A 24,534-nucleotide genomic window follows, 5' to 3' on the forward strand; every position below is an offset into this window, starting at 1 on the left:
TCTTCCCGATTACCAAACATCTGGGAACATCTTTTTCATTGTTATTGTTTTAATCACATCCACCATTTCACTATTATTTAGTGAGGTGCACCTTCCAGAGACCAGAGTACTTCTCTCACAGGTGACACAACTACAAGGGCTAAGTGCAACAGACTGGTCATTTATGCTATATGTATGTATACTGTTTTCTGTATATAGATACATATTATATTATACTCCAATCTGAAGTTAAAATTTCTCTTTACTATTGTAATCACCATGATAGAACATTTAACAGGCATCATGTCAGGTCACTGACATGAGTCCTGTTTTAGCTCTACAAGAAAAAGAGGGACTTGGCCACAGTGATGTGATTTGTAGAATATGTGAAGTATTTCTTCAGTCCTTACATCCAAAGCAGTGTGGATATGACAATATGCTGGAAAATGCATATGAAACCAATTTATGGTTGTCATTTATTGCTATCTTGCTGGTCAAACTGGTTTAAAAATCAGGCCGATGCTTATTTCTCATTTCATTTGTTTCCAATTGCTGAATTTTATGGCATGTCTATGTAAATTCTAACTCAGCACAAAATTGCGACTTGTATCTGGAGTTGTTCCAGAACATAAGATACTGTAAATGCATGTTGGGGCCTTGAAATAGGTTCACCATCCGAAACAGGACTAAATAGCCTTAGTGTGATTCACATCCAGGTGAACCAATCTCGACTTTTCTGTACCTAGTTCTTAGGAATATTGATTGAGTTGTTACATGGCTTGCTGACTGATTTTACAAGAACATAAGATACTGTAAAGCCTGTGTATTTATGAAACTACTTCACATGAGCAGCCATGTATTCATCCACTGTACAGTGAGTTCAAGCCGTTCACATGGTCTCCTAACAGCTTTACTTTCTATGGAAACAGGAAAAGGAAGTCCTATTACTTCAAGCTGTGAGGTTTTATTAAGTGTGGTGTACCTTTTAAACAACACAAAAACTGCCAAATGTTTTAAAATGTCATGTAGAAATCTCAGTTTTAAGATATTTTAAGATATTTGTGGCCTACTACATGGTGTACTACAAACTTTGACTTTACACATACTGTCATTGTGAATGATCATTGCCAAATCTCTAGGATGAGTTGGCTTGTAAAGCTTTGTGAGAGATCAGGATTTCTTATCAGGGCATTATCTTACACTCCTTTTGTCCCTTTTTCTCTCAGTAAGAAACACTCTGCAAACACACACATTCCAGACACCTTTTTGCAGTTACTGTACCATTGGATGTCCACTTGTATGTATTATTCTAAACTTCAGACCATGTCTCTTACTGCCATCCAGTGGTGGCTTGTTGCAATGAAATATAAGCCCAACTATAGCAGCATGCCATCTTCCTTGTTTTTGAATACAAAGATTATATTTAAAATAGTTTTATTTTTCTTTGTAATTTCAATTGAAATATATTATATTGACCAGATTTTGTTTTAGCTCTTTGGAGCTTTGGCAGATTTTCTGACAAAATTGCCACCACTAACTTGGTCTGAATTGGTCAATTCTATTCTGTTCTTTTCTATTCTATTATATTTATCAGTCTGTCTATCTGTCTGTCTGCCTCTGGAGCCCATACCAGCCGTGGAGACACCCCTCCCACCTCCCCGACAGTGATGATGACACTTCCACCTCCATCCTGTAGATGGCAGCAGTGTAAAGGAAACCGCCTCCTTGCTCTACTGAATATTCCTCTCAACCCCATCAACCTAATAGTGCAACCCATTTCAGGCAGCCATTAATAACTTGAGAAAAGTCCTCTCTGTGCCTCATCCTCTCACTTGACACAGTTGGCCTCAGTTGAACTTTTGACCAGCCTAATTTGCAATGTAAGCTATCCAATTTATAACACCTTCACAGCGGCGCATGATAACGATTATTCACCACTGCAGTGCAGGTGTGTGTGTGTGTGTGTGAAATGGCAGATGATGTGTTGACACTGTAGAAACTAGCTTATAAAGGGGCAGAATTGTCAAAACAGGAATACATATGTGTACATAACACACAAAAGCACACTGGACTTTTACTTTTGTGATAATCTCTTGAACACCCCCCCAACCACATAAAAAAGAAAAACATGTTTGTACAGACATTAGTGCTGCAGGCACTGATATGACTGATAATAATGTTTAAAGTCTGGTGTCACTTCAGTGAATCAACAAACATATGAACTCTTGCCCTGGAGTTCCTTTCTCACTAAAGTAAAAGAAACATGATGCATCACCCTCGCCCTAAAAGTGAACTGGTGGTTTTGGGGTTTTGAGCATTTCCATCACAACCCACAGCTGATTTGGCCCGCTCCAGTCAGTGGACAGCGAGCATTCGTCAGCAAACTCTGCAGCAAGATGCGACTCCATGGCAGCCAACGTTTCCCCTAATGGGAAACAATTACACACTCAGTGGCTTCTTCAGTGACTTCTGATGAGACTCATTCACTGAGGAAATGGCCACGTAATCATGTGTGTGTAATGCGCTAATGCTGCTTATTGCTCACTGAGTCAGGCTCATGCAGAGCCAGTCAGAGTTTCAGTGGTCTCTTTAGCCACCATATGAGTTTGATGAGAGGAAAAAATGTGAGGGGAAACAGCTGTAAGTGTACAACACGCACCCTCAGAGAAATACCTCTATTGCCGTGGACTTGTCACTTTAAATGTGTCCCACACAAACAAGTCTCCCACAAAGCCAAATAATTCCTGTTGCTTCCTCTTTCTCAGGAGAGTGACTATGTGAATAGATTTCACTGGGAAATAGGCACTTTTTATGATTCATACCCAGCTGGACTCCTGCGCTGATGTAAAACACTCAAACACACCCTAAATTTCTCTTCCTTGGAGGCTTTCAGGATGTCGTTTTTAACTTAAGTGATAATTGTTATTTTCACAAAACTAGTTCAGCTATGTTAAAACTAGGATTTACACTGACAGAGGCTATTGCTCTTAAATTTGAGTCAATCCGTCTGTAATTTGAATGAGTAAATTTTGAGGGCAAAAACTAATCTCACAATTTAGATTTCTTTTTCCACAGTATATTGAATAGATTTTGTGATGCCTGAGCTCTTGCAAACTGCAGCAAAAGATTATCATTTTCTTGTACTGTCAGTTGTTATCTTAAGAGACATCAAGAGGTGATATTGACATGTATGACGGAGTGTTACTGCATGAAGATTTCATGCCTGACCCTATGTGGCAAGTCTAATGCCACATAATCCTGAGGGCAATTAATTCACATCATTGGTGATGATAAAGTTATACATCATCAGCTGCTACAATTATTTTTGCGCTAATTAAATCTACTGTGCATAAAAACACAACCCATCTTCGTGCTACCATCTCCACTGATTTTGAATCCTTCTACGATAAACTCATCTTTCAATGTGAATCACAAAGCTTCCGGCTTCCTGATCCACCCGTGAGAATTCAGACTGGTTTGTTGTAGAAATATTCTCATTTAGGCTCTGTTTCGCAACATTTCCTGGTTTGCATGATGATTACCGATCTTGCATAGATCATGTTAGTTATGCACACAAAGCTGATGCAAATAGTAAGCTTTTTATGTCTTGGATTCGAAAGTGTTGGTCCAGAGAGTGAACCACTTGTTACCCAACATTTATATTTTTTATCATTATATTGCTCATAAAGGACAAGCTCATAGGACAAGCACATACAATTAGCCAGGTGAAGTAAAATCAGTGCATCAATTAAATTAAAAGTGAAAAAAACCCTGAAAATTACAAATGGGACTTTATGAAAACAAAATGAAATTATTTGTCAAATATATTTCTTTGTTATGCATGCAGGCATACTGATATTGATTTAACATTCCCTCACTGTGTAAAAAGACTGAAATACTCTGAGGTGTTGTGATAGCTCTTTGGTTGCCTTTCCTTTTACTACTTCAGCATTATCTATTCAACAAACCATTTTTGTTTTTGACAATAACAAATGCCTCTACGTTTTTGCAGCCCTGGCATCTAAGAAATGGATATATTTTTTTGAAAGAAGTATTCATCTTCTTTCTCCCCTACTGTTTTTGAAAAGATCACTCATAGATATAAAAGAAGACCTGTGGTGCTATCTGTCATCAGAGGGTCTTTTGTTCAGATGCATATGACTTGAAGTGCTGCTTTTGTCCTGCTCAAGAAGAGGCGGTTTAGTACTGTGTGCAGGTTTTCACATGCTTGCTGTTGAGACTTCATTGCAACTATTGGAAATCCCTTTATTATTTGAAAGCCATTGTATCACATTCAGAAGCAGACAAAGGTCATTGACAGCTTTTATCTACATATAAGAACATCTTTTTCATTGTCTCCAGACAAACAATAAATTCAGCTTTTCTGCTGCAACTGCGACTCAAACATGATCCGATTATTTCCCAGGAATAATCTCATTCAGCATAAAAATAGAATAAGAGCTCAAAACAATTAAGAAGCAGTTAATGAAAAGTCTACGTTGACTATGACTAACTAGCAAATCATCAGTGCAGGACACGTATTTCAATCCTAAACTTCCTTCATCTCTGCAACATGTGGTTGGGCCAGTTTATCATACTGAAGGTTTATCTTCAGTAGTGTGGGGGAGAAGTGCTGTGCTGCAGGGAGAGATTGCCTTTACTTGCTCGGCACCAACAGAGCAAAACAATGTGCCGCATGATAAAAAATTGCTTCATAACTCTCACATTGTGTGTCTGGCATCATTATGAGGCACAATAGCCTCTGGAGGGCCCCGGCTTTTATTGGCGTGCCTCTTGCAGCAGCAAAGTCTCATCCATTAAACAAATCAGGGGGTTATGTATTAGATTAGCTGTACAGCAGGCACCGGGGAACGCCTAGAAGAACACATGAAACCTCGTCTCATTCCCTCTCATAATCCCCTGGAATAAATTACCTAATTGACAGCATTAGGGTGATACTGTCAGAAGGTGCCTCTTAGAGCGTAATGTATAATGAAAATACAGAACGTTGCTAAATTGCATTTTTGGTATTAAAAATGATAAACGGCAGCCATTTGGGGCATATTTAGAGTGAAGCCTCTCCTCGTAGCATGCTGCCAGATCTCATTTTTCCATATTTCTTAATAAATTTGTGGTGTCAGTGATATTAAAAGCTCATTTCTGCTGAGGAATATTTAATAAAGCTTGCGTGTGATAGGAAGCCAATGTCACACAGAGAGTCAGGAAACTAGTTGGTGGCAGCTTGGATCGCCCACCCCCCCACTGTGTCACTATGAACTATGAGGTGAGAAACGGACTGCCCCCCACTGGTGAAGGGTCAACACTGCAGCGGAGGTTCAAGAAGTGCCCCTCACAGTTCACTGCACTATTCATTCTGCAACCAAGCTGAAAGCAACAGAGCCTTTTGACTTTCTCCAAAGTGAAAACTGTCTGCATCCCATTTTCTTAAAGTGTTGGGTAGGCCAGGCTCAGGGAGGTTCAGCTCACTGTTCCAGGATCAGAAAAAGCATCGGTCCAGGCAGTGGATGTGTGTGTGTGGCCAAGCCGTATAACTTCCTATTAGAAGCAAACAACAGCCTTGAATGATTTCTGGGGAGGAGTGACCTGCCCATAGCTAAAATGAGGATGTTTATGGATTTGACTAGATTATTGCTCAGGGAAATACTTTGATGTCATGGAAAAAAATGTAAATGGTGGTAAACTGCCTCCTCCAGTCATAATAAAGCTTACAACCACTTTCAGAAGAGCATAAATATAATACGTTTGTCCCTTAAAATACCCCAGAACTTGCTTGCAATTGATGGTACCTGTCATGGTGCTTACATATTAAATCTAATCATAAGAGTCTACAGCTTAAATAGGTGGCTTGATTGTGCAACTAACTCTAACTCTATGTAAAAGTGAATGAATTTGATAAAAAGATAAGAAAAGTATTTATTGCACTTTATTTCCTTACCTTACTGATAAACCACTCCTATCAAACAATCAAAAGTCCTTTATGCCTTTTCAAACTCTGGTTGCACTGTGTGTGTGTGTGTGTGTGTGTGTGTGTGTGTGTGTGTGTGTGCAGAGAACTTAGGGTGGGTGTGGGGGGACAGTCAGCGTGCATGATTTCTGTCCAGATGTGTGGACATATTGTAACTCCAGGAGGTGTTCACCCTTCTCCTAAAGTGCGAAAGTAGGCAGCAGCTGGTTCAGAAAGTAATAACCTTTTGTTTCCTACGCTCCCATTATCTTAGCTATTTGTCTTTCACTGCAAAGTCACTGCTTTCAAAACTATTACAAATAGCTCAGCGGGCACAACAATATCACTATCTCAACGTTCTATTTGACTTTTATTTTGTGTCATTTACACTGAGCCACCCCTGGGGAAATGATTACCCTGGATATGGGGAGATATTGCCTTCAACACTAATGTACTCTGATAACTGAGGAAAAATTGAAATCTTTGCTTAAGATGCAGCATGAAAAAGTCTCTTGGGTAATAATTTTGCTGTCAAAATGCCTTCTCTTCGTTACCTGATCATGTTGTCTGTCTTATAAAATGAAGCTACTTTAGATACAGCAAAATGGCAATTTAATTCACTATAAAGCTGATAATAACATAATGAAATCTATTCTAGTTCAAGGCATCACTCTCACTACACTCCCTAAGAGCAGTGCTGACAGTTCAGTTCAGCAACACTTCCAATATGAGACTATATCTTATCAAATCTGGATAAGATCTTCAAAAGCGCATGGGGAAGCCACCCTGAAGTGATATTCAGCTCTATTTTACCCATTACACCTATAAATCCTTCTCGCAGCATTTATCTCTGCTGTGTTCAGTGTGACAGGTGCAACGGAGCCGACGCACAAATGCATGGGGTTTTTGGCATCTCGTGTCAACCAATGGCAGCGCGTACGGAGTTGTGGCTGGCGGAGTTTAGGCTGATCGTCGGGCACCTGTGCCAATCACACGAGTCTGTGGGAGGAGTCCAGGGGGCTCGGAGGTGTGTCCGAAGAATACGAGTCTACAGCTGCATACTGTATCCAAGTCGAGGAGTAATGGCACGAGTACTGCTTTATACTGTTTAGATAAGCTTCACAGTGCGCGCGTTGGAAACTAATATTCGACTGTTTCTGCTTTCACGTCAGTCACAAATCCGGCCTGCAGGCAGAGAGAGGCGAGGCGGAGGACCGTCGCACAAACTGTAAACTTAGTCAAAAGCGACTAAAGTCCCCCCAAAAAACTCGCAGGCTGAAGAGGCTTCAAACGCAAACGATTCATCCTTTCTGGCTGCTTCAAGGGAGGATACGCTGCTGGACATGTGAATTTAAAGGAGATACTTGCCAAGCACAACAATGAAACCAACGACTGCCCCGCGTTGCTTCGGCTTTCTCCTGACTTGCCTCTTGTTCGGGTCGAGCTCTTCACAATCAGGTGAGTGAACGCCGTCCATCTGCTCCCCGGGAGCGCAGTTTTGCAGTTCGCAGTTCTTGGAGCTGCTCGGAGCGCACTGAGCGCAGTGGCACAACTATCTTTCCCGTTACTGTTTTGTTCTTTTTACGCATGTAACGAGGGTGTTAGCGCTCGACAGAAACATTTCTGCACCTGCTTTTCATTTCCACTGTCAGTCAGCATCCTAATGTTGGAGAAACGTCTGAATCACAGCCTTGACTTTCACCTGACAGGCGTACGGAGCACCGTGAGACTGAAACACAGGTGTTTGTTGGAGCAGATGGCAGGTTGTAGCAGGGACATATCTGTTGGGATGAGCTGAATGAATCCAGGCGAGGGACTTGCTCTGTCTCCCTCGCGCACAGAGCGGCACTGTTGAAGTTGGAGGGAAATGAGAGCATTTAATGTCCATCACACGTGTCCTTTAGACACAGTGTGGACAAACACAGAGGAGTGACAGCCTCGCTTTACAACAGGCTACTGTGCTCTTGTCTTCCCTCCTGTGGACAGACAGGCTGTCTGATGCACGACTCTGTTTCAAAAGTTCCTTCTTGACTCTGCCCCCCCCCCCCCGACTTCTTCATCCCTAAACAGCAGTGATAGTAGGCGCATCGTTTATTCGTTTATTTGAAATGTTGGTTTGTAGAACAGCGCGTTGTGTTCAACAGTTCTACGTTGTGTTAAGTGTTTCAAGGGCACCAATTTGATCAAACCACGTTAAGTCCTGCAGGGACTCTTTTGCAAACCGTCTATCGTTGTTGTGTTTTAATACTGATGTGTGTAATTCTCTCACCTGCGCAAAGGGCGATAACAGTGGTGAACATTCATCCATATGCATTCTGTAATTCGGGATAAAAGCAAAGCGGATTACCGTGAAATTACATGATTCCTCATTTTCTAGTGAGTTCCCTCGGGGATCCCGTGGACCTCAGTTTGTAGCGCGCTGGACTTTCACACAGTGGCAGTACCCTTTGAACAGTGCAGCGGCGCTCTTTACGCACAGGGGAGGATTGGCGCTCACCGAGTGTGTGTGTGTGTGTGTGTGTGTGTGTGTGTGTGCGTGTGTGTGTGTGTGTGTGTGTGTGTGAGTGAGCGAGAGAGAGAGAGAGAGAGAGCTAGAGAGATTGGATGGCTTGTAAATAACAAATATTCGCCGAATAGACAAAAGCCAAAACCACCATTATCGTCATTATTCATAATCACCTGACAGGACGACGATGGAAATGAGACTATAGCAGCTCCCTGTATCAATTTCCTTTCTCTGCTTTCAGTCATGGTCTTTGCACCCAGTGTAAGCCCCCTGTGTGTGAAACTATTTTGACCACCTCTGCAGAGTGATTGTTTGATGTGACTTACCTAATCACAGTGTAATATTGAGTCTGAAAAGCTTAAAAGTCGTTCCATTTTACTGTTGGAAATCTGCAAAGGATGTGAGGTGACTCCACTTGTATCCATTCTGTGTCGAATTATTCCACGCATGTTTTTGTGATCATTTTGGTTTTGTTTTGATTTTTGAAAGGGGAGTTCTATGTCTATCTCAGTTCAATAAGCGCAGCTTGTTTGGAGTGAAAAGAAGACTTTTTTATTTTTTTTTACAACGTATCCCGTCAAATGTGATCACATAAGTGAATGCGCACAGTTTAACGCACAGGCCCACCACTGTAAGCTATGGATAAGAAGACCCGCGAAGAGTAAAGCCTTAAAGGGAACAGAGGGTGCTTGAATTAAAAGGTTGGATGCGGTTTGGGAGAGAGAGACTAGAGAGGGACGCGTGTCGTCCTGTCATTTTACGCACAGAGCATTGCCCTGTGTCGATGATGAATAATGAAAACACAATTATTCTTATTGTTCCAAAAGAAAGAGCTTGTTGGAGAAACATTGGCTCCTGTCTCGAGGTGACCCCCCACCCCCTTTCTTATTTGTTTGTTTGTCAAGGTTTATGTTTAGTGTCCAAACGAGCTGCATAACACGAGCTGCATAACACGAGCTGCACAACAGGAAATAAATAAAACACAGTGTTTTCTATCACAACAAAAAGCGAATAAAACGACGGTTCCCCTTAGGAGCACCTCGCGCACCTGTGCTTCAGTAACCTGCCTGATGCATTTGTCGGAAACGGGAGAATCCAGCATGAAGATGACCGTGGCAACTGCCTCTCACACACACTGATGCCGTCCCCCGGTAGAGCTCCGCATCTTCTTAAATGTATTTGGAAGAACACTAAAGAGAGTCAGAGAGCCACAGACAGGTTATACAAATATCGGCGGCTTGAGGTCTGTCTGTGGGAAGGAAAGGCAGAGAAAGGCAAAGTGATGAAATACGTGTGAGCTGGTGCGTGTGCGCAAGTCTGTGTGTGCACCTGCGCGCGCGAACGAGTTTGTCTGCGTGTGTTGGATTCGCTCTTGTGTTGCTGTAGTCCGGACTTTGAATGAGGCATGATGTACAACGTGAATATAGGGAAACGTGCACGCTCACAGGCGCACAACTTGAGCTTGCACATCTCTTAATGAGTCGTTAAAAACGCAATAAATTGGACTAAAGTGAGGTTTCACATTCCATACCATTCCGTTTGTCTTGTCACCAAAATGTCACCGTTTCAGCAACTGTGAAAATCAGAACCTTTGCCAGACCGTCATGAGTTATTTCTATAAATTCTGTAACTTTCCCAGCCCACGTAGAGAACCATGTAATCCTGAAGTCCAACGCTAAAATTACCCAAACTGAAGATGCAAGTGCACTTTACTCTTGACTGCAGCTGTGCGCTGGAGGATAGAGGTGGGAAATGCATGCAGATGCTAATTCTGTACCATATGGCCATATTCCAAAACTCTATCTGTGTTTTATGAATATTCATGTGTGCAGGAGTACAGTCAAGTCATCTGTTCCGACTGCAACCGAGTGGATACTTTTTCAATTAGCATGTCGATAAACTCCTGAGATGACCCTGTTTTACAGCTCTCAGCAGCTTTCCTGATTCACTGTATGAGTTTGGTTTGATTTTTAAAGAGTTCTACTCAGATGGACAGACTCGCTTCTAAAACAAAAAGTACGGTAGTTTGGTGGCTCTACCCTCTGCTGCATTGATTTTACAGTGGCACACACTGTTTACTGGAATGGAAATAGACAGTGCAGTTCCAGTGTGCAGCTGATGTGTGAGTTCATAGTATATGAACATGTTTACAAGGGGTGGAGAGAGAGGCACAGACAGAGACTCATCTAGAAAAAGGAGACTTGAGGATTTGTTAGTTCCATTTTGTTTTCTTTTTCTCTCGCCATGCTGCAGAATGACACTTCTTGTACACTATTCTTCGTTTTTTTTCCCCCCTCCAGTCTGAAGCATAGGGAAAGAATGGTGTCACATTTAGTGGCCCACACAGCTCCGCTTCGTCACAAAGCCCTCTTACAGTCATATCTGTGCCTGCTGTCGCCTGATAAAGGAGCTTTGACCGTCTGCTGCCACCAGGCTTTTTATTAAAAGAATGGCAGTCTTTGATTAGGTGGTGATCCACTTCCATTTGTTGCAAAAAGGAATGTGAACCTCTTTGCTTTCATCTTCTCTGTCTCTGTTTGGGTGAGCCATCGATCCACTGTATGGGAAAAATCAGTTAAACTAATGTCATTTAACAGCAAATTCTCCCGTCTTTCTTTCACAAATAGTAAAGATGTGTTTTCAAGATGTGATCATTTTGTTAGATGTAGATGATCACATTATTGTTTGGTGTTGCTCTTTGCTTAAATTGGCAACGATAAAAACTAAAAGACATCCTAATGCTGTCCTATTGTCCATACCTTGCCATATGTTACTGACAGCAAAAAGACATTTGCTGCAGAAAAGAAATTCTAACCATTTTTATTGTGTTTTCCTCTCCTGGGGACTTCACCCTGCAGCCAGATAAAGAATAACAAACCTTCTGTGTGTGTAATCTAGACTGTGGTTTCATTGTGAGAGTAGTGGAAACCATTAAGTTTCCTATAAATCTCCCCACCTCTTCACAAACAACAAACAAACTTGACATCAATAATACACCCACAATGCGGCCCAAGAATCCCTAATGAAAAATCCCTCTAATATTCCAACAGGGACTGTACGTGTGTGTGCAGTGGCCTACTCAATAGTGTGTCAGTGACCTTATTGTACCTAATGGTGTCTTTTTTTCTTTTTCTTTTTTAATCTGCTGTGATATTACTGTAATATTATTTAACTACTACCACAGCAATATTCCTCCAAATGTATTACATTACCACACATTTCTTTTGTTAAGAATGACAAGAGGGAAGTCTTATTATTATTATTATTATCATTATTTCCTTCTGAAGACACAACTGCAGACATTGTTTTCCAGTTTTGACTTGTTGACGGGCTCAAAGCCAAGCAGACTTTTCTGCAGCCAGCAGAAATGATTGGATCATACCCTACGTGAACTTTACAAGCGCCGCACCCTCATTTATCACCTGCAGTTATAAATGCACCATACATGTGCATGTGTTTTGCCATGCGTCATTGTCAGCTATTAAATGTCCTTTTTGGTGAAGGATGTCATAATTGGTTTGGAGCATGTCTGCACATGCTTAATTATGCCAGCAGCGTGTCACACGTGCAAATGCTGTACAAATGCTGTGTTTGCAGCGCGGTTTACAAGCAATTAGATTACTGCAGATTTGATAAGGTTTGCTGAAAATTGGATGCTTTCTGCTGCTCTTCATTCCCTCTACCTTTCTCTGCTTTTATGGTTTCTTTTTTTGCTTTCTGTGAATTTAGGTTTTTTTTTGTGTGTGTGTAAGAGAGAGAAAGAATATGTAAGGGAAGGGGTCAAGAGAGAGACACGCAAATAGAAATACTCATGCAATATAGGCCTTGAGTGGTGAATACACAGAGTCTTTCATTAAGGTAGTGCAACAATCACTCATACAAACACATGGTCCTGCTCGATATCTTTGACGACATATCACAGCTAGTTTAGACAGACTGGGGATTAAGTTTCAGCTGCTTTTTAATTAGGTTAGCAAATGTGCGTTTAGGGCTACCAAGAAGAGCTCGCGGCATGAAAGACAATACGATGCTCAGGGCTTCTGCTAGCATTCACCATTTCTGAGCGCTGTGAATTGGGATCGACACAAACAACACTCCAAGAAAAGAGGCCAAATGATGTTGTGTCATGCACAGTGCAGACAGCTGTCAGTCAAAAATCCCTGCCCAGACTTATTCTCACAGTATCACCATCGATGCAAGGTTCAAGTCTGCTGCCACAGTAAATAAGTTATTTGTACAAAAAGGAAAGTCTGTTATTTATATAAATGGTAAAAAAAAATAGTAAACTCTGCCGACTCAACCAGCAGCGTTGAGCAAAACCGTACCCTGATCTCAGTTTCACCCAATTTAGTCAGAAAACAATTGAAACTAAGCTAGTGAAATTAAACTAATTATACAAGTCTTCTCCATGCATGATGCTTGAATCCAGTAACATTTTCTGCTATCTCGCCGTCATCTTTGTGTGTGGGTGTTCTCAAAATTAGAAAACGTTTGTCAACCAAAAAAAATGCACACTAATATTCACAGAAATGTTATTGAAAATAGGGCTGTCACTTTCTTATGCCATGAAAATGTATGTTTTTTGCAAGATATCAAACAAACAATTGTTGCATCATTTAATATTCTAAACAGACAAAAGTTTTCTTGTGATGTTGCATAATATTGTTTGAACTGTAGAACAGTGGTTTTTTTTATGGGTTTCTCATCAAGTTGTCTGTCAGTGCCAGCGTGCCTCACACATTGGCGCACACACTCCAAGACTCCCACACACTCACACACATACCCACGCACCCATACTGCCTTCACCCCGGGCTGTCCCTCTGAAGTAGAAGGCAAATGTGCGAGATCCAGGCCCTTGAAAGCCTAATTTCTGTGTTCACTAAATAATGCCAATGTCGGGAGCCTGAACGCATCGTGTATGTCTGTCACTTTGTGAGACTTTTGATCCCCTTTGTTGTTGCTACTACTCTTCTCACAATAAGCCCGTCTGTCCTCCGCATCCTCCTGGAGGGCTGCAGACGGCTGTCAGGCAGCGACCCTTTTGACAAGCACATTTTGAAACCCTCAAAATGTGGTGACAAAGAGTCGGGGAAACATGCGCATACACTGTATGTGTGCGTGTGTGTAGTGACTGTGTCTTGTCAGTGTTTGTTTGTATGGCTGCATGGTTGGAGGGATAGAGGGTGACTGACAGACTAACTGAGCTCCAGAGACTCTCTCTGCTCCAATGTCTGCCTGTTCCTCTTCCTCCGCCCACCCTCTGCCTTCGTCTGTGGCTTTGTAAGCCTCCGCATAATGTGGGAGCATTAAAATGACAATGGAAATTACGGCTAATCTTTGTTAAGACACACTCATTACCGCCACATTTTAGAATGAGAGTCCGATGATAAGGGTTGGTCTGCCATGTTTTTTCTCTCTCTGAAGCGACAGCCTGACATATTGGAGTGATGTGTTTTATTCCCACTTTTTTGTGTTATTTTTCTATTCCTGCTCAAAGTTAATAATGGTGGCGAGCATATGAAAGGATGATAATAGGCTGACAACTTGGGCATGAAAGACTAGCTCCACCTTCAAACGAGCTTTTCATGCAGTTCTGCATGTGGGTGTGTGTGTTAAAGGGCTGATTCTCTCGACTCTCTCCCTCTCTGTCTCTTTCCTCTTTTAGTAATCCCCTTATAAAATATTCATAGCTAATCTGCATTTACAATGTAATTACAGACCGGCTTTTGAATGATATCGGATATGGCCGGCGGAACACACACTTCACGCAAAATCTTGATTTGGTGATTTGTGCGCCTGAATAAATATGAAACAGTCTTGGGGTGTGTTATGTGGGTTAAAGTTAAAAGTCATTGTTTAATGTTAAAACAGACCAAACATTATTTAAACTACTCAACTGTAGCAAGAGTTACCGTTTCTATTCATGACAAGAATTCACTATGCAATGTTACATTTTATTATTCATCTATCTTCGGGGCCTTGCATCTGAAAGCAGTTACTGTATATTGTACGCTGTCTATGTTGTTGCACACAGTTATTACGAAAACTCCAGCAGAATGAAATATGTCACAAAACTGTCCCTTCTCTCTTTCTGTTTTGCCCCCACTGCTCAAACCCTGTTCCCATCTTTTGGGGTGCTGCTGGCCTCCGTTTAGTGCTAATGGAGCTGTGTGCCCTGTATGCTATTCTTGCAGGTCGATTCTTCACTTGTGTTGGGGTGGGGGTGGGGGTGGGGACGTCCTTTTAAATGAAGCACTTGGCGTTTGTGACCTGTTATAAATGAGTTTGCAGTCAGTCATGGCAGCTGTAAGGAGACATCTGGGAGCCAGAGAGAGAGAGAGAGAGAGATATTCAGACTTTACTGGGAGACAGTTTATCTATGCAAGGATGAAAAATGGCTGCACCAAACATGCTATCACTTATACAAAAAATAACCATAGTAATCCTATTGTAAAAAGTTAGTGGTTTTTTATACAAATGTCACAGAGGTTGCAGAAACTGAACGTTACACGATGGAAAAAAATATATACAAAATAAAATATGAGTACAACAGTGGGAACTATGGCTGAGGAGCACGAGCACATAAGTCTGAATGTTAGAATACTTATTTTTCTTAAGGGATGTAGATGAGGAAAATCAGAGGCTGCAGTGAAAATGAAAAGTAGAAAGCATGTAAAAAGAAAAAATAATCTTCAGTTTTGATTTCCTATTTGTCACCATGGATACATCTGTGATCCCACAATTCCTGACAAACATTTCCAACATAACATTTATTCTAATAATTATAATCATCATTGTGTGTTCTTTTTGAGTGTTTTATGAGGGCAGTGATCTTATATGTGCTTTAAAATCTTCACTGATGCTCTACCTGCTACAGCATGACTACTGGATTACTGTATTAATACTGAAAGATCAGTTGATTTCACAACGCTGCTTTGGGAGTTTTCATTGGAATATGGATTTTGTTCCAAAACACCGAGTACGAGCCAGAAAATACAGAACTCTCAGTGCTCGGTGGGATAATCATTGAGTTGTTAGTATTGAGCAGCAGCTTTTTCAAAGCCCACATTATGGTCATTCACCATCAGTGCAAGGTAGTCTCATCTATAGCTACAGGAGGAATCCTTTTGTATGGTTGTTTGTTCATATTTTTATTTTTTTTTGTTTTAACAAGATTAGCATCTACTAGCAGATCAAAGTCCTGACAGATATGAGAAACTTTAGATTTGTAGATTTTAAACGCTAACATTGTACATTTTCTCTTTTATGTCAATAGGTTTTTATACATTTTCACTTCACTGTGAAAGGAGGTGTTCTGTACTCCTCTTAGCCTGCATTAGGGAGACTGTCGCTGGTGTGAAGCAGCAGTCACCTTGCAGCAGAGCAGAAATAGCGCAGCTCTCTTTCCCTGGATGTGAAGGTACATAAAGCACAGGATGAGAGGAGCAGGAAAGGCAATTGACCTTGGTTGCTTTTGGGGGCTGGCTATATAGCCGTCCGGATGGATGCTATGGTTCTGCAGCTTGGCAGCGAGGGAGGGGAGTAGGGATAATGCTGAGTATGGCAGTTATTGCTCACAGTGTGGAAAAGCTGTTTTTTATTTAATGTATGCATACTTGTTCAATTTGAATAATTGTGCAAAAATGACTGGAAAATCTTTTTTTGGTAAAATCTCTTCTTTAATGTCTTTAATATCTGTGTACATTTTTTTTGTAGCAACTTCAGACATGCAGTGTTGTAAGAACTGTAACAGCAAGCTTCACATTGTGTGTGTGTGAAGGGATGTGTGTGATGAGATGGGTGGGCAGTTTGGAGGTGTATATCAACTGTGAGAGGAGCTGACTAAGTGCAACCCAGGTCCAAAGTCAACCCTGCCATTTTGCCCTGCTGTGCTAGACTGTTTACCTGAGACAGGGGTGCTTTATCTCAGCCAGTCGCTAGTGCACGTGTAAACACACAGGGGGGGTGGGGGGTGGGGCACTGCATATCATGCTGTTTTCAGCCCCCCTGCCTTTGTTCCAAAACCTCTCTCCCACAGAGAGACATTATCCCCCGATGGCAAGGTGAAAGGGGTGCTGATGTAAGATTATTTGTAGCAGCCAGAGTAAGACAGAAAAAAAACGGTGGGGGACGAAAGAGAGAAATCCTCCTAATTTTAGCCCGAGAAGGGCAGGCAGGCAGCCCGGTACACGGGAGGAGAGGTGTCTTTCGGCGGGGATGGGACATGGGTGAGTGTCTTGGGAGTCTTGGTTAAAGTGGTCGCTATCACAGGAGCTGGACGGACAATTAATCAGCAGCGGCCCAGAGGGGGAGCTGGGGCTCTGACAGAGACTCTTCATTCTGCACAGGACACACACACACACACACACACACACACACACACATACACACACACACACCTGCTGACAGGCTCACCCATAGCTTCTTCTCACCTCTTTCTTTTTGTCTCTGTTCTCATGGCTCATCTTGTGTCCTCCTCCTTGTCCTCCTTTCTTCTCTCATCTCCCCCCTTATTCTCGCCTTCTTCTTCTTTCCTTTTCTCATGTCCGCTTTCTCCCCCTTCTCTGCTCCCCTTGACTTACTTCCTGTCGCTTTCTTTTGCTCTCATCTCTTTTCTCCTTGTCGTCCTCTCCTCAAACATGTGTTTAGGTCTGTGAACTTCTTGATTAGAATCAGCTGAGAGTCCCTCTTGTGACCTGACAGCTGACTCCAAACTCTGTAAGAGTTGGAGACAGGGAGGTCGGGAGAGAGGAAAAATAAGGTGAGAGAGGGTGGACTGGTGGCTATACTTCACCCTAACCGCCCCTCCCTTCTTCCCTCCGCTCATCCCTCCATTTCTGCCTTTCCACCCCCTCTCGCTCCCCCACGGCTGGCGCTGAGTGATTGATGGATTCAGGTTTGACATGGCCCGGTTCACCCGAGGGCGTTAGCAAGGACACTGGTGAGATTCAGTCTGATGCTGGGGAGAGGCAGACAGGGAAAGTAAAAGACAAAGAAGGGAAGGAGGGTGCACTCGACACTGTTGACCATCATGCCTTGCCAGGGTTGCCAGGGTGAGTAAGCTTTTCCTCAAACGGTGCACCTGTTCCCAGTTTTCCATTGCATCACCCATGGCTTTCCCACTATGGCCAGGATGTAATGAAATAATATGATTGTAACTGAATGCACACTAACAATAATGAATTTCAATAATGAACCTTATCGCTGCAAAATGTAGAGATATTTTTCCAGCTCACTGTTTATAGCTAGACATCAGTGCATTTTGCATTTATGATAGGGACTTGAAATGGTTTTAAAGCACTTTTGGATTGTATAATTTTCTCAGCACATATGGTGTAAATCTTGAAGGGGATTAAGGAATGTAAAATGAGCAAAACATTTATATATGACGATAGCATCCTAATGGTGCCTGTACACTATATATACACAGCACACAAAGGGCAGGTTTCATCCAAAACATAAAACAGATAATAGAGTATGCTGTTCACATTATGTTGCATTAGTTGGAGATCAATGGCAGCACGATGCAAGTATATAGATCTGTTGGTGTTCCTCATATTCAACCTCCACCTCTCCTTTTAAACACTGACATGAAACTGAGCTGCAGATCATAAATGTACCTGCCGTGAGTCCAGTGAATGTGTATCTATGAGTTGAATTGAGTGTGGGGCTGTGTGCTGCGTTCCCCTTCAGGGGGGTCCTGGTCCTCCCAGTAAGCAAACACCCATTTGAGATGGAGCCAAGCAAAGGGGAACAAGGCCCGCAGTGTCTCCCTGCTCCGAGTGCTTTGTCCTGGAGGAGGCTCCTGCCGTAGCTGCCGGCTCCGAAACCCACGTGACGCGCCTGGAGATGAGGGTAGCACTTGTCTCATGAACATTGTCTGCACAGGGAGGGGCCCTCTCCAGGATTCAACAAGTCAGACCTGGGCAAAGTAGATGTGGATACTATTTGGGATGCTTGATTTATATGAAAAGCAAAAAAATGGCTACAAGTAAAAGGAGGAAACACATCTCAGATGTTTTTTTCCAAATGTATGGAGCATAATTTTTGTTATGATAATAAAGAAAGAGTTGATCTTGGGGGAGCACACATGGCACAGGGCTAAACTTCTCACCCACCACTACTGAAACCCTTCGGGTTTTCAGATAAAATTACCAAAATCATCTCATAATCAAATGAAATGATGCAAGACATCAGCATTTAGAGGAGCAGCCTGGTGGACAAAATGATGGAAACATGAAGAATATTGCGGAAGTATCTTTATTTGTAATTTTTAACAAGGACCCTATGTGTATCCTTTTCAGTGAGTCTGATAAGTCAACCACAGTTTCTCCTAACAGGTGAATTAAACTTTCCCCCTTACCGATTGAAACTGCCTCATTTAAAAGAAGCTATCACAGAAAAAGTTGGAGGCGGCACAAAGTTTACTTTCTAACTTAACTGCCACACACTTCCCGAAAGTGTCTTGCCAGGTTTGCATCATCATCATGTTCCAAATGCTCCATTTTCCCCCCTCCCTGCTAAAACACAACGCTGGTGTTTTCAGCTTCACGCACTCTGAAGACCATTAAGAACACACCAGTTTCTGAGCGAGTTACATTCCAGCTTTGTGTGGACAGAAGGCCAACATGGAGAGAAGAAGATGCCTTTTCAAATTTAGCTGGCTTAGCGTGGATGTACTCTGTTTTCTTGTGCAGCAAAGAACAAACTCCTTGAGGGATGTAATCCTTCCTCTGCACTGTACCTGCCCACCTCAAGTCTTGCCAGTAAAAAGGCAGTTTCATCCTCTCAGTGCTGGCAATATCTCCCAATCTCACTGTCTGCATTGTGATGAGTATATTGTTGTACGTGTCACCCAGCTGTCTCCCCTTGCTGTGTCTGGCTATCTGGGCAGTAAACACAACAAGGTATCTTCTGCTCTCCCTTCTCACCGCCGCCTACTACCACACTTAGGGCTTCTGCTCCCTGTCTGGCTTCGCAGCAATGTGAAGTCAATAGGATGAATAAAACATACCTGAATCAGAGCCCTCTACCCTGGGAAATGTCAAGCTGTCAGTATGGCTTAATGGGAAAACATAAGGCCGGTCCCAGGGGTCGGACAGTTTATCGCATAGCACCTACAAAAATGCAGTCAGGCCATTTGGTTTCTTTGTATATCACAAATACACAAACTCTGCCACACTCGAAGTGGCCGCTTGTCAACACCCCCACATGTTTGCAACCACTGTATCCATTCATTTCATGAATGATCAAGGTGAATAAGAGAGTTATAGTATGAAAGTATTTTTCATTTAGTAATTATATTTATTTTTTTATTTATATGTTTACTCCACCATGGCGTAATAGTCCAACATATTTCAGAGAGACACCCTATTTAGTCGTGTAGCTCAGTAGGCTAAAAAAAATTTTTTCTCACTTAGAGATGTTTCCAGGGTGAAAACTTGTGTGCACCCATGATGCTGCAAACCGCTTTGGGTAAAAACATCCTCTAAATGGATATATGCATATGGTATGTGCATTTCATACAGCTGGTCTGTCACTGGAAAAACTACCATTCAACACGCATTGCTACACATTTTACCCAACACTCATCTCAGCCTTTGGTGGCGGTAGCTAACCCCTACAGCTAATTATCTTTAAATTAGTGCTGAGGTCTAGGTTTAATTAGGCCTAGCCATGAGGAGGTTTGAAGCTCAACACTAACTCCAGCAACTTCGGCTGCCAAACCTCATCAGCCTAATGGAGACTCAAACACAGAGGGCCCTCGGGGGCCCGACAGGCTAGCCTGACTTTCTGCCTCATGCCAACCCACACACCCACATACACACACTAACACACAGGGACACACATACACTACTATTCAAACACGAGCCACATAATCAAGACATGATGAAGTTAGAGTGAGGAAGGTTGTGTGTGTAGCAACTTTTTGATAGAATCATTTAAATGTGTGATGCTTAACTCCTGATCCTCTCTGTGTTTATTGCCATTACTCGTACTCAACAAACAGGCCAGTTACCAGTCCAACCTGTTTCAACCGCCAGTAAAGTCTATGTAGCTTGCACCCGTAAAACTGATTTGAATTTCTACAAAACTTGTGAATGGTCTGTGGTTATCCTCAAACTTGGCGTGATGCAGCATTTCTCTCTCCTTATTCAGCAAATTTTGTAATACAAAATCAGTCTGCTGGTTCTTTGTAGCCATCTGGTGTAAGGTAGGCTGTCCACCCTCTGAAAAAAATACTCTCGGATGAAAACAGGAGGCTGTAGCCAACCAGAGCACAGATCTCACTCTTCCATGCCAGTGCCTTTTTCTTACCTTTATTCCCCTGCCATCTCCTTCTGCTGTGGAAATCACAAGTTTGCTGTTTCTGAAAAATGGAAGCATCGAGCAGGGAAAGCGTGTGTGTTGGTTGCCTTTTATACTTTATTGCTACTGGCCATAGTGTTTTCCATTGTTTGGAGTCCTATATGCACATGAGTTTAAAAAGCCATCACAAAGATGCGCAATATAATGGGCTCTGATCACACCCCATCTATATGTCTCTATACATACCCACACTTACAAACCACTGACTACACATGTCTGGTACACACATTACATACAGGTCACATGTGATTTGGCCCCAGACATCAGATTGGCTGCCAGGATGGTAAGGTCTAAAGGATGCATTGTCATTTCTCCTCCTCTTTCCTCCCACCATCTGCCCCAGCGTTTCCCCAGCTGACTTACTGTATTGAAACAAGCAACCGACAAAGCGGTCCAGAGGTCCACCTGAACATGCCATCCCTAGGAGAGAGAGAGGGACACGTTGACAAACAATGTTCAGAGGTCAGACATTAGAGGGAGAGAGGGTTGGTGGGAAGAAGCAGGAAGGAAGGTTTGTCCTGAGATAGGCCATTATCCATAATGAGCTGTAAATAACATACAGACAGACAAACATGTCTGGGGCAGAGAGGAAAAGGAGTATTGGAAGAGAGAAACATTAGAGACAGTTTTATAAAATAATTTCATGACAATGTGATCAGCACATGGGAAAGGGAATGAACAGAGGACATAAAAAAGTAGAGAAGAAGCAAGTGTGATTTTATAAGTGAGGAAATATAGATTGGCATGCATGTAGTTTTATTGAAGGGATCTATTGAATACAAGGGAATGAGAGAGACAGAGCCCCAGGAGCCTGTATTTCCTTCAGTCAATCATTCCTTTTTTAGTTATGAGCTGTAGGGAGAGTTCCTGAGCCAGGCAGCAGCATAAACACTCCACACAAACATGTTTAGATGATGTTGTAAAAGTTCAGCATCTACACTGAAAGAAGGCAAACGAGTGCACATATTTCTGCTACTGGGCATAGGCTGGTTACAGGGTGAGTGTGAAGAACCGAGAGTCCCAGAAAGTCAAGTTTCCCATAATCACATGACAACCAAACCCCCAGATCACATCACAGTTGCCATTTTGGAAAAGACTGATTTGCAGTTGTTGACAGTTCTGGTTTAGAGTGGATGGAAGGTAAAAATAGGAAAATTAGATATTTTTGGTTCCTTCTTGGCAAAAGCACATTATGCTGAAGTAATAACAAGTATCCAAAAGTAGCACCGGAGACCACCAACACCACAGCCTCCAAAATCTGACAACATGTTAATAACTGTAATCACAGTCTATAAACACAAGTAATCCCAAACCAGTGGTTATGGAGTGAAGGTGTTGTATTAAAAATGTTGACATGACGCTTCTGGCAACTTGACAAAATCAGGACGTAACAAGAAGAAATGAGAGGAGTGTAAATATAAATTCAGACTACTGAATTTGAAATGTAGTTTTCTAAAATGAATAGATGAGCCAGTCAGCCAAGTCATTGTAAATAGCCTTCATGTAAAGGACCTCCCAATCCAGGATTGTGCTCGATTTTTTTAACAAAGGATGTTTGCAATTCATGCCTTGGCATAGTGCGTCTTGCTACAATATGTCTCTCGTCCATCTGTTTACCTGTCCTTTATACATGAGACACAGACAGACAGCAAATGGATAAATAAAGACTGAGCAAACAAAAAAATTGGCAGTGGGTGTGTTTGTTCTGTGGGGCATGTTGGCCGCCTCTCCGCGCTGACAGCCAGTCTGTCTCGGAGGATTGAGTGACGGAGAGGGGCAGCGAAGCTGGCAGGACGCTAATGGGTGTGATGCTAATGAGCTCCGAGCCAATAAACAAGCTCTCCCTTCCCTTCCCCTCACCCCTGATCTCCTCTCTTGTTTGTTTAACAGCCCCACAGGTAAGATAAGGTGAATTCAGCCACGTTGCCAGAAACTACAAAAACAGGCTTGAATACTCTTTCAGTAGTTTTTCTATGAATGACACATGTTTCAACTGACGTTCTGTATTACCCTTCACTATATTTACAATGAATGCATTACATATAGTGCAGACTTTTTATTGTTAATATTATTGTTTAAAGTTTAAATATAATTCCCTCAGATCTGATGTAAAAACATAATTGACATTTAGGAGCATTTTAAATGTAGAAATGAATAGTGCGCATGGATTGGAGTGCATTTTACAAGCACTCAAACACCCTGTGTTTTAAACTGCTCAGGAATTTATTCCACAAGAGTAGGACACTTGGTACACTTCACAGCAGGGAAAATAACACAAAATTGACTCAAAAATAACCATCTTACCCTCACCCCTTTATGTTTATGGTCGCTTTTCTGTGCTTTTTACCCCCCCTCTCTCTTTAACAACCTGTGATGTCTCACACTTTTGTCCCCACTTTCCCACCCTGGAGAAATGTCACTTGGGCCGGCATCGTCCGTCAAACTGGCATCTCTGACAGAGCGCTCGGCTAAAAGGCCATGCTCCGATTGGCATGGGATCCCCTGGCTGTGCTGTGTCAGGCTGCTGCCTTCTCTCTCCTCTTCTCTCCACATTATTAGCATTCTCAAATCTGGGAAGATATCAACTCTCAACCACATTTATTTCTCTTTCCTTGGAGTGTTGCTTCAACCTCTGAGAAGAGTGTATTTGTAGATTTTTTTTCCAGTTGTGCCTGTGTTGTTGAGAGGCATAAAAAAAACACTGCAAAGTAAGTCTGTTTTATATATTAGATACTTGTTGTTTCAAAAAAGGAAAATCCTCTGTAGTGAAACTAACAATCGATGTGCTGATGAAGTGCAGCCAGGATTCTCTCAGTGGGCTGACAACACTATCAATTGCTCATCTTGCTTTATCTGGTGCCTTTAGTTAATCACAATTTGATAGGAATTACAAGTGACCATTACAGTTGGTGGAGGAAGGCCTTGAGAACATCTCGTGTTTTTCCTTTTCCTTTTTTTTCTTTTGGTCAGTGATTAATATTGATTACTGGCAGAAACCAATAAAGCTGAGTCCCTTTGTGACTCTAAATGCAGGTTAGGGCCACTTGTATTCTTTAGGATTCACTCCCTTTTAATTAAGTGTAAACCACTTTATTTGGCCCAGTACTAAATTAAGTTTAAATGTCAATGTGCTTCTAAAACAAGGCACCACCATTTTCAACCCTGCTCATATTTAAACAAGTAAGCTCACAAAAATTTTGAGGATGGCTTTGGACAATATCCAGCTGACCTCCTTATTGCCTTTCGTCAGTGAGATAGAGACGTGTCAGTTGTTTTTGAGCTGCTGCAGTGACATGCCCACTGATTGTGCTCAGTTCTGTCTCTTCCCTCATACATATGGAGCAGGGACGACACTGCCGGCCAGAACTGGCACAGGCCACAGAGGGCAGCTTCACATATTTTATCCACTGTATGTGTGTGTATGTGTGTTTGTGTGTGTGTGTGTGTGTGTGTGTGTCCGAGTGCTCATGCAGATGTGTGCTTTTGTCTTAATGTGTGTATGTTAACGAATGTGAGGGCTTGTGGTCAGTAACGTTGAGGAGGAGTATCCTAAGGGGAGCCGGATCCCTGTTACTGTGTGAGAGCAGCCGAAGGGCTTTAAAAGGATCTGTGAGAGCAACTTGACCAGACAAATGGAGCTATTTGTGGTTTTGCCAGCGCACCTCCCAGGCCTCTTTAATCTAAATTATTTTAAAATTAGTGTGAAATCCGGTAG

The sequence above is a fragment of the Enoplosus armatus genome, chromosome 11, assembly GCF_043641665.1.
Source record: "Enoplosus armatus isolate fEnoArm2 chromosome 11, fEnoArm2.hap1, whole genome shotgun sequence".
In the NCBI taxonomy this organism is placed as follows: domain Eukaryota; kingdom Metazoa; phylum Chordata; class Actinopteri; order Centrarchiformes; family Enoplosidae; genus Enoplosus; species Enoplosus armatus.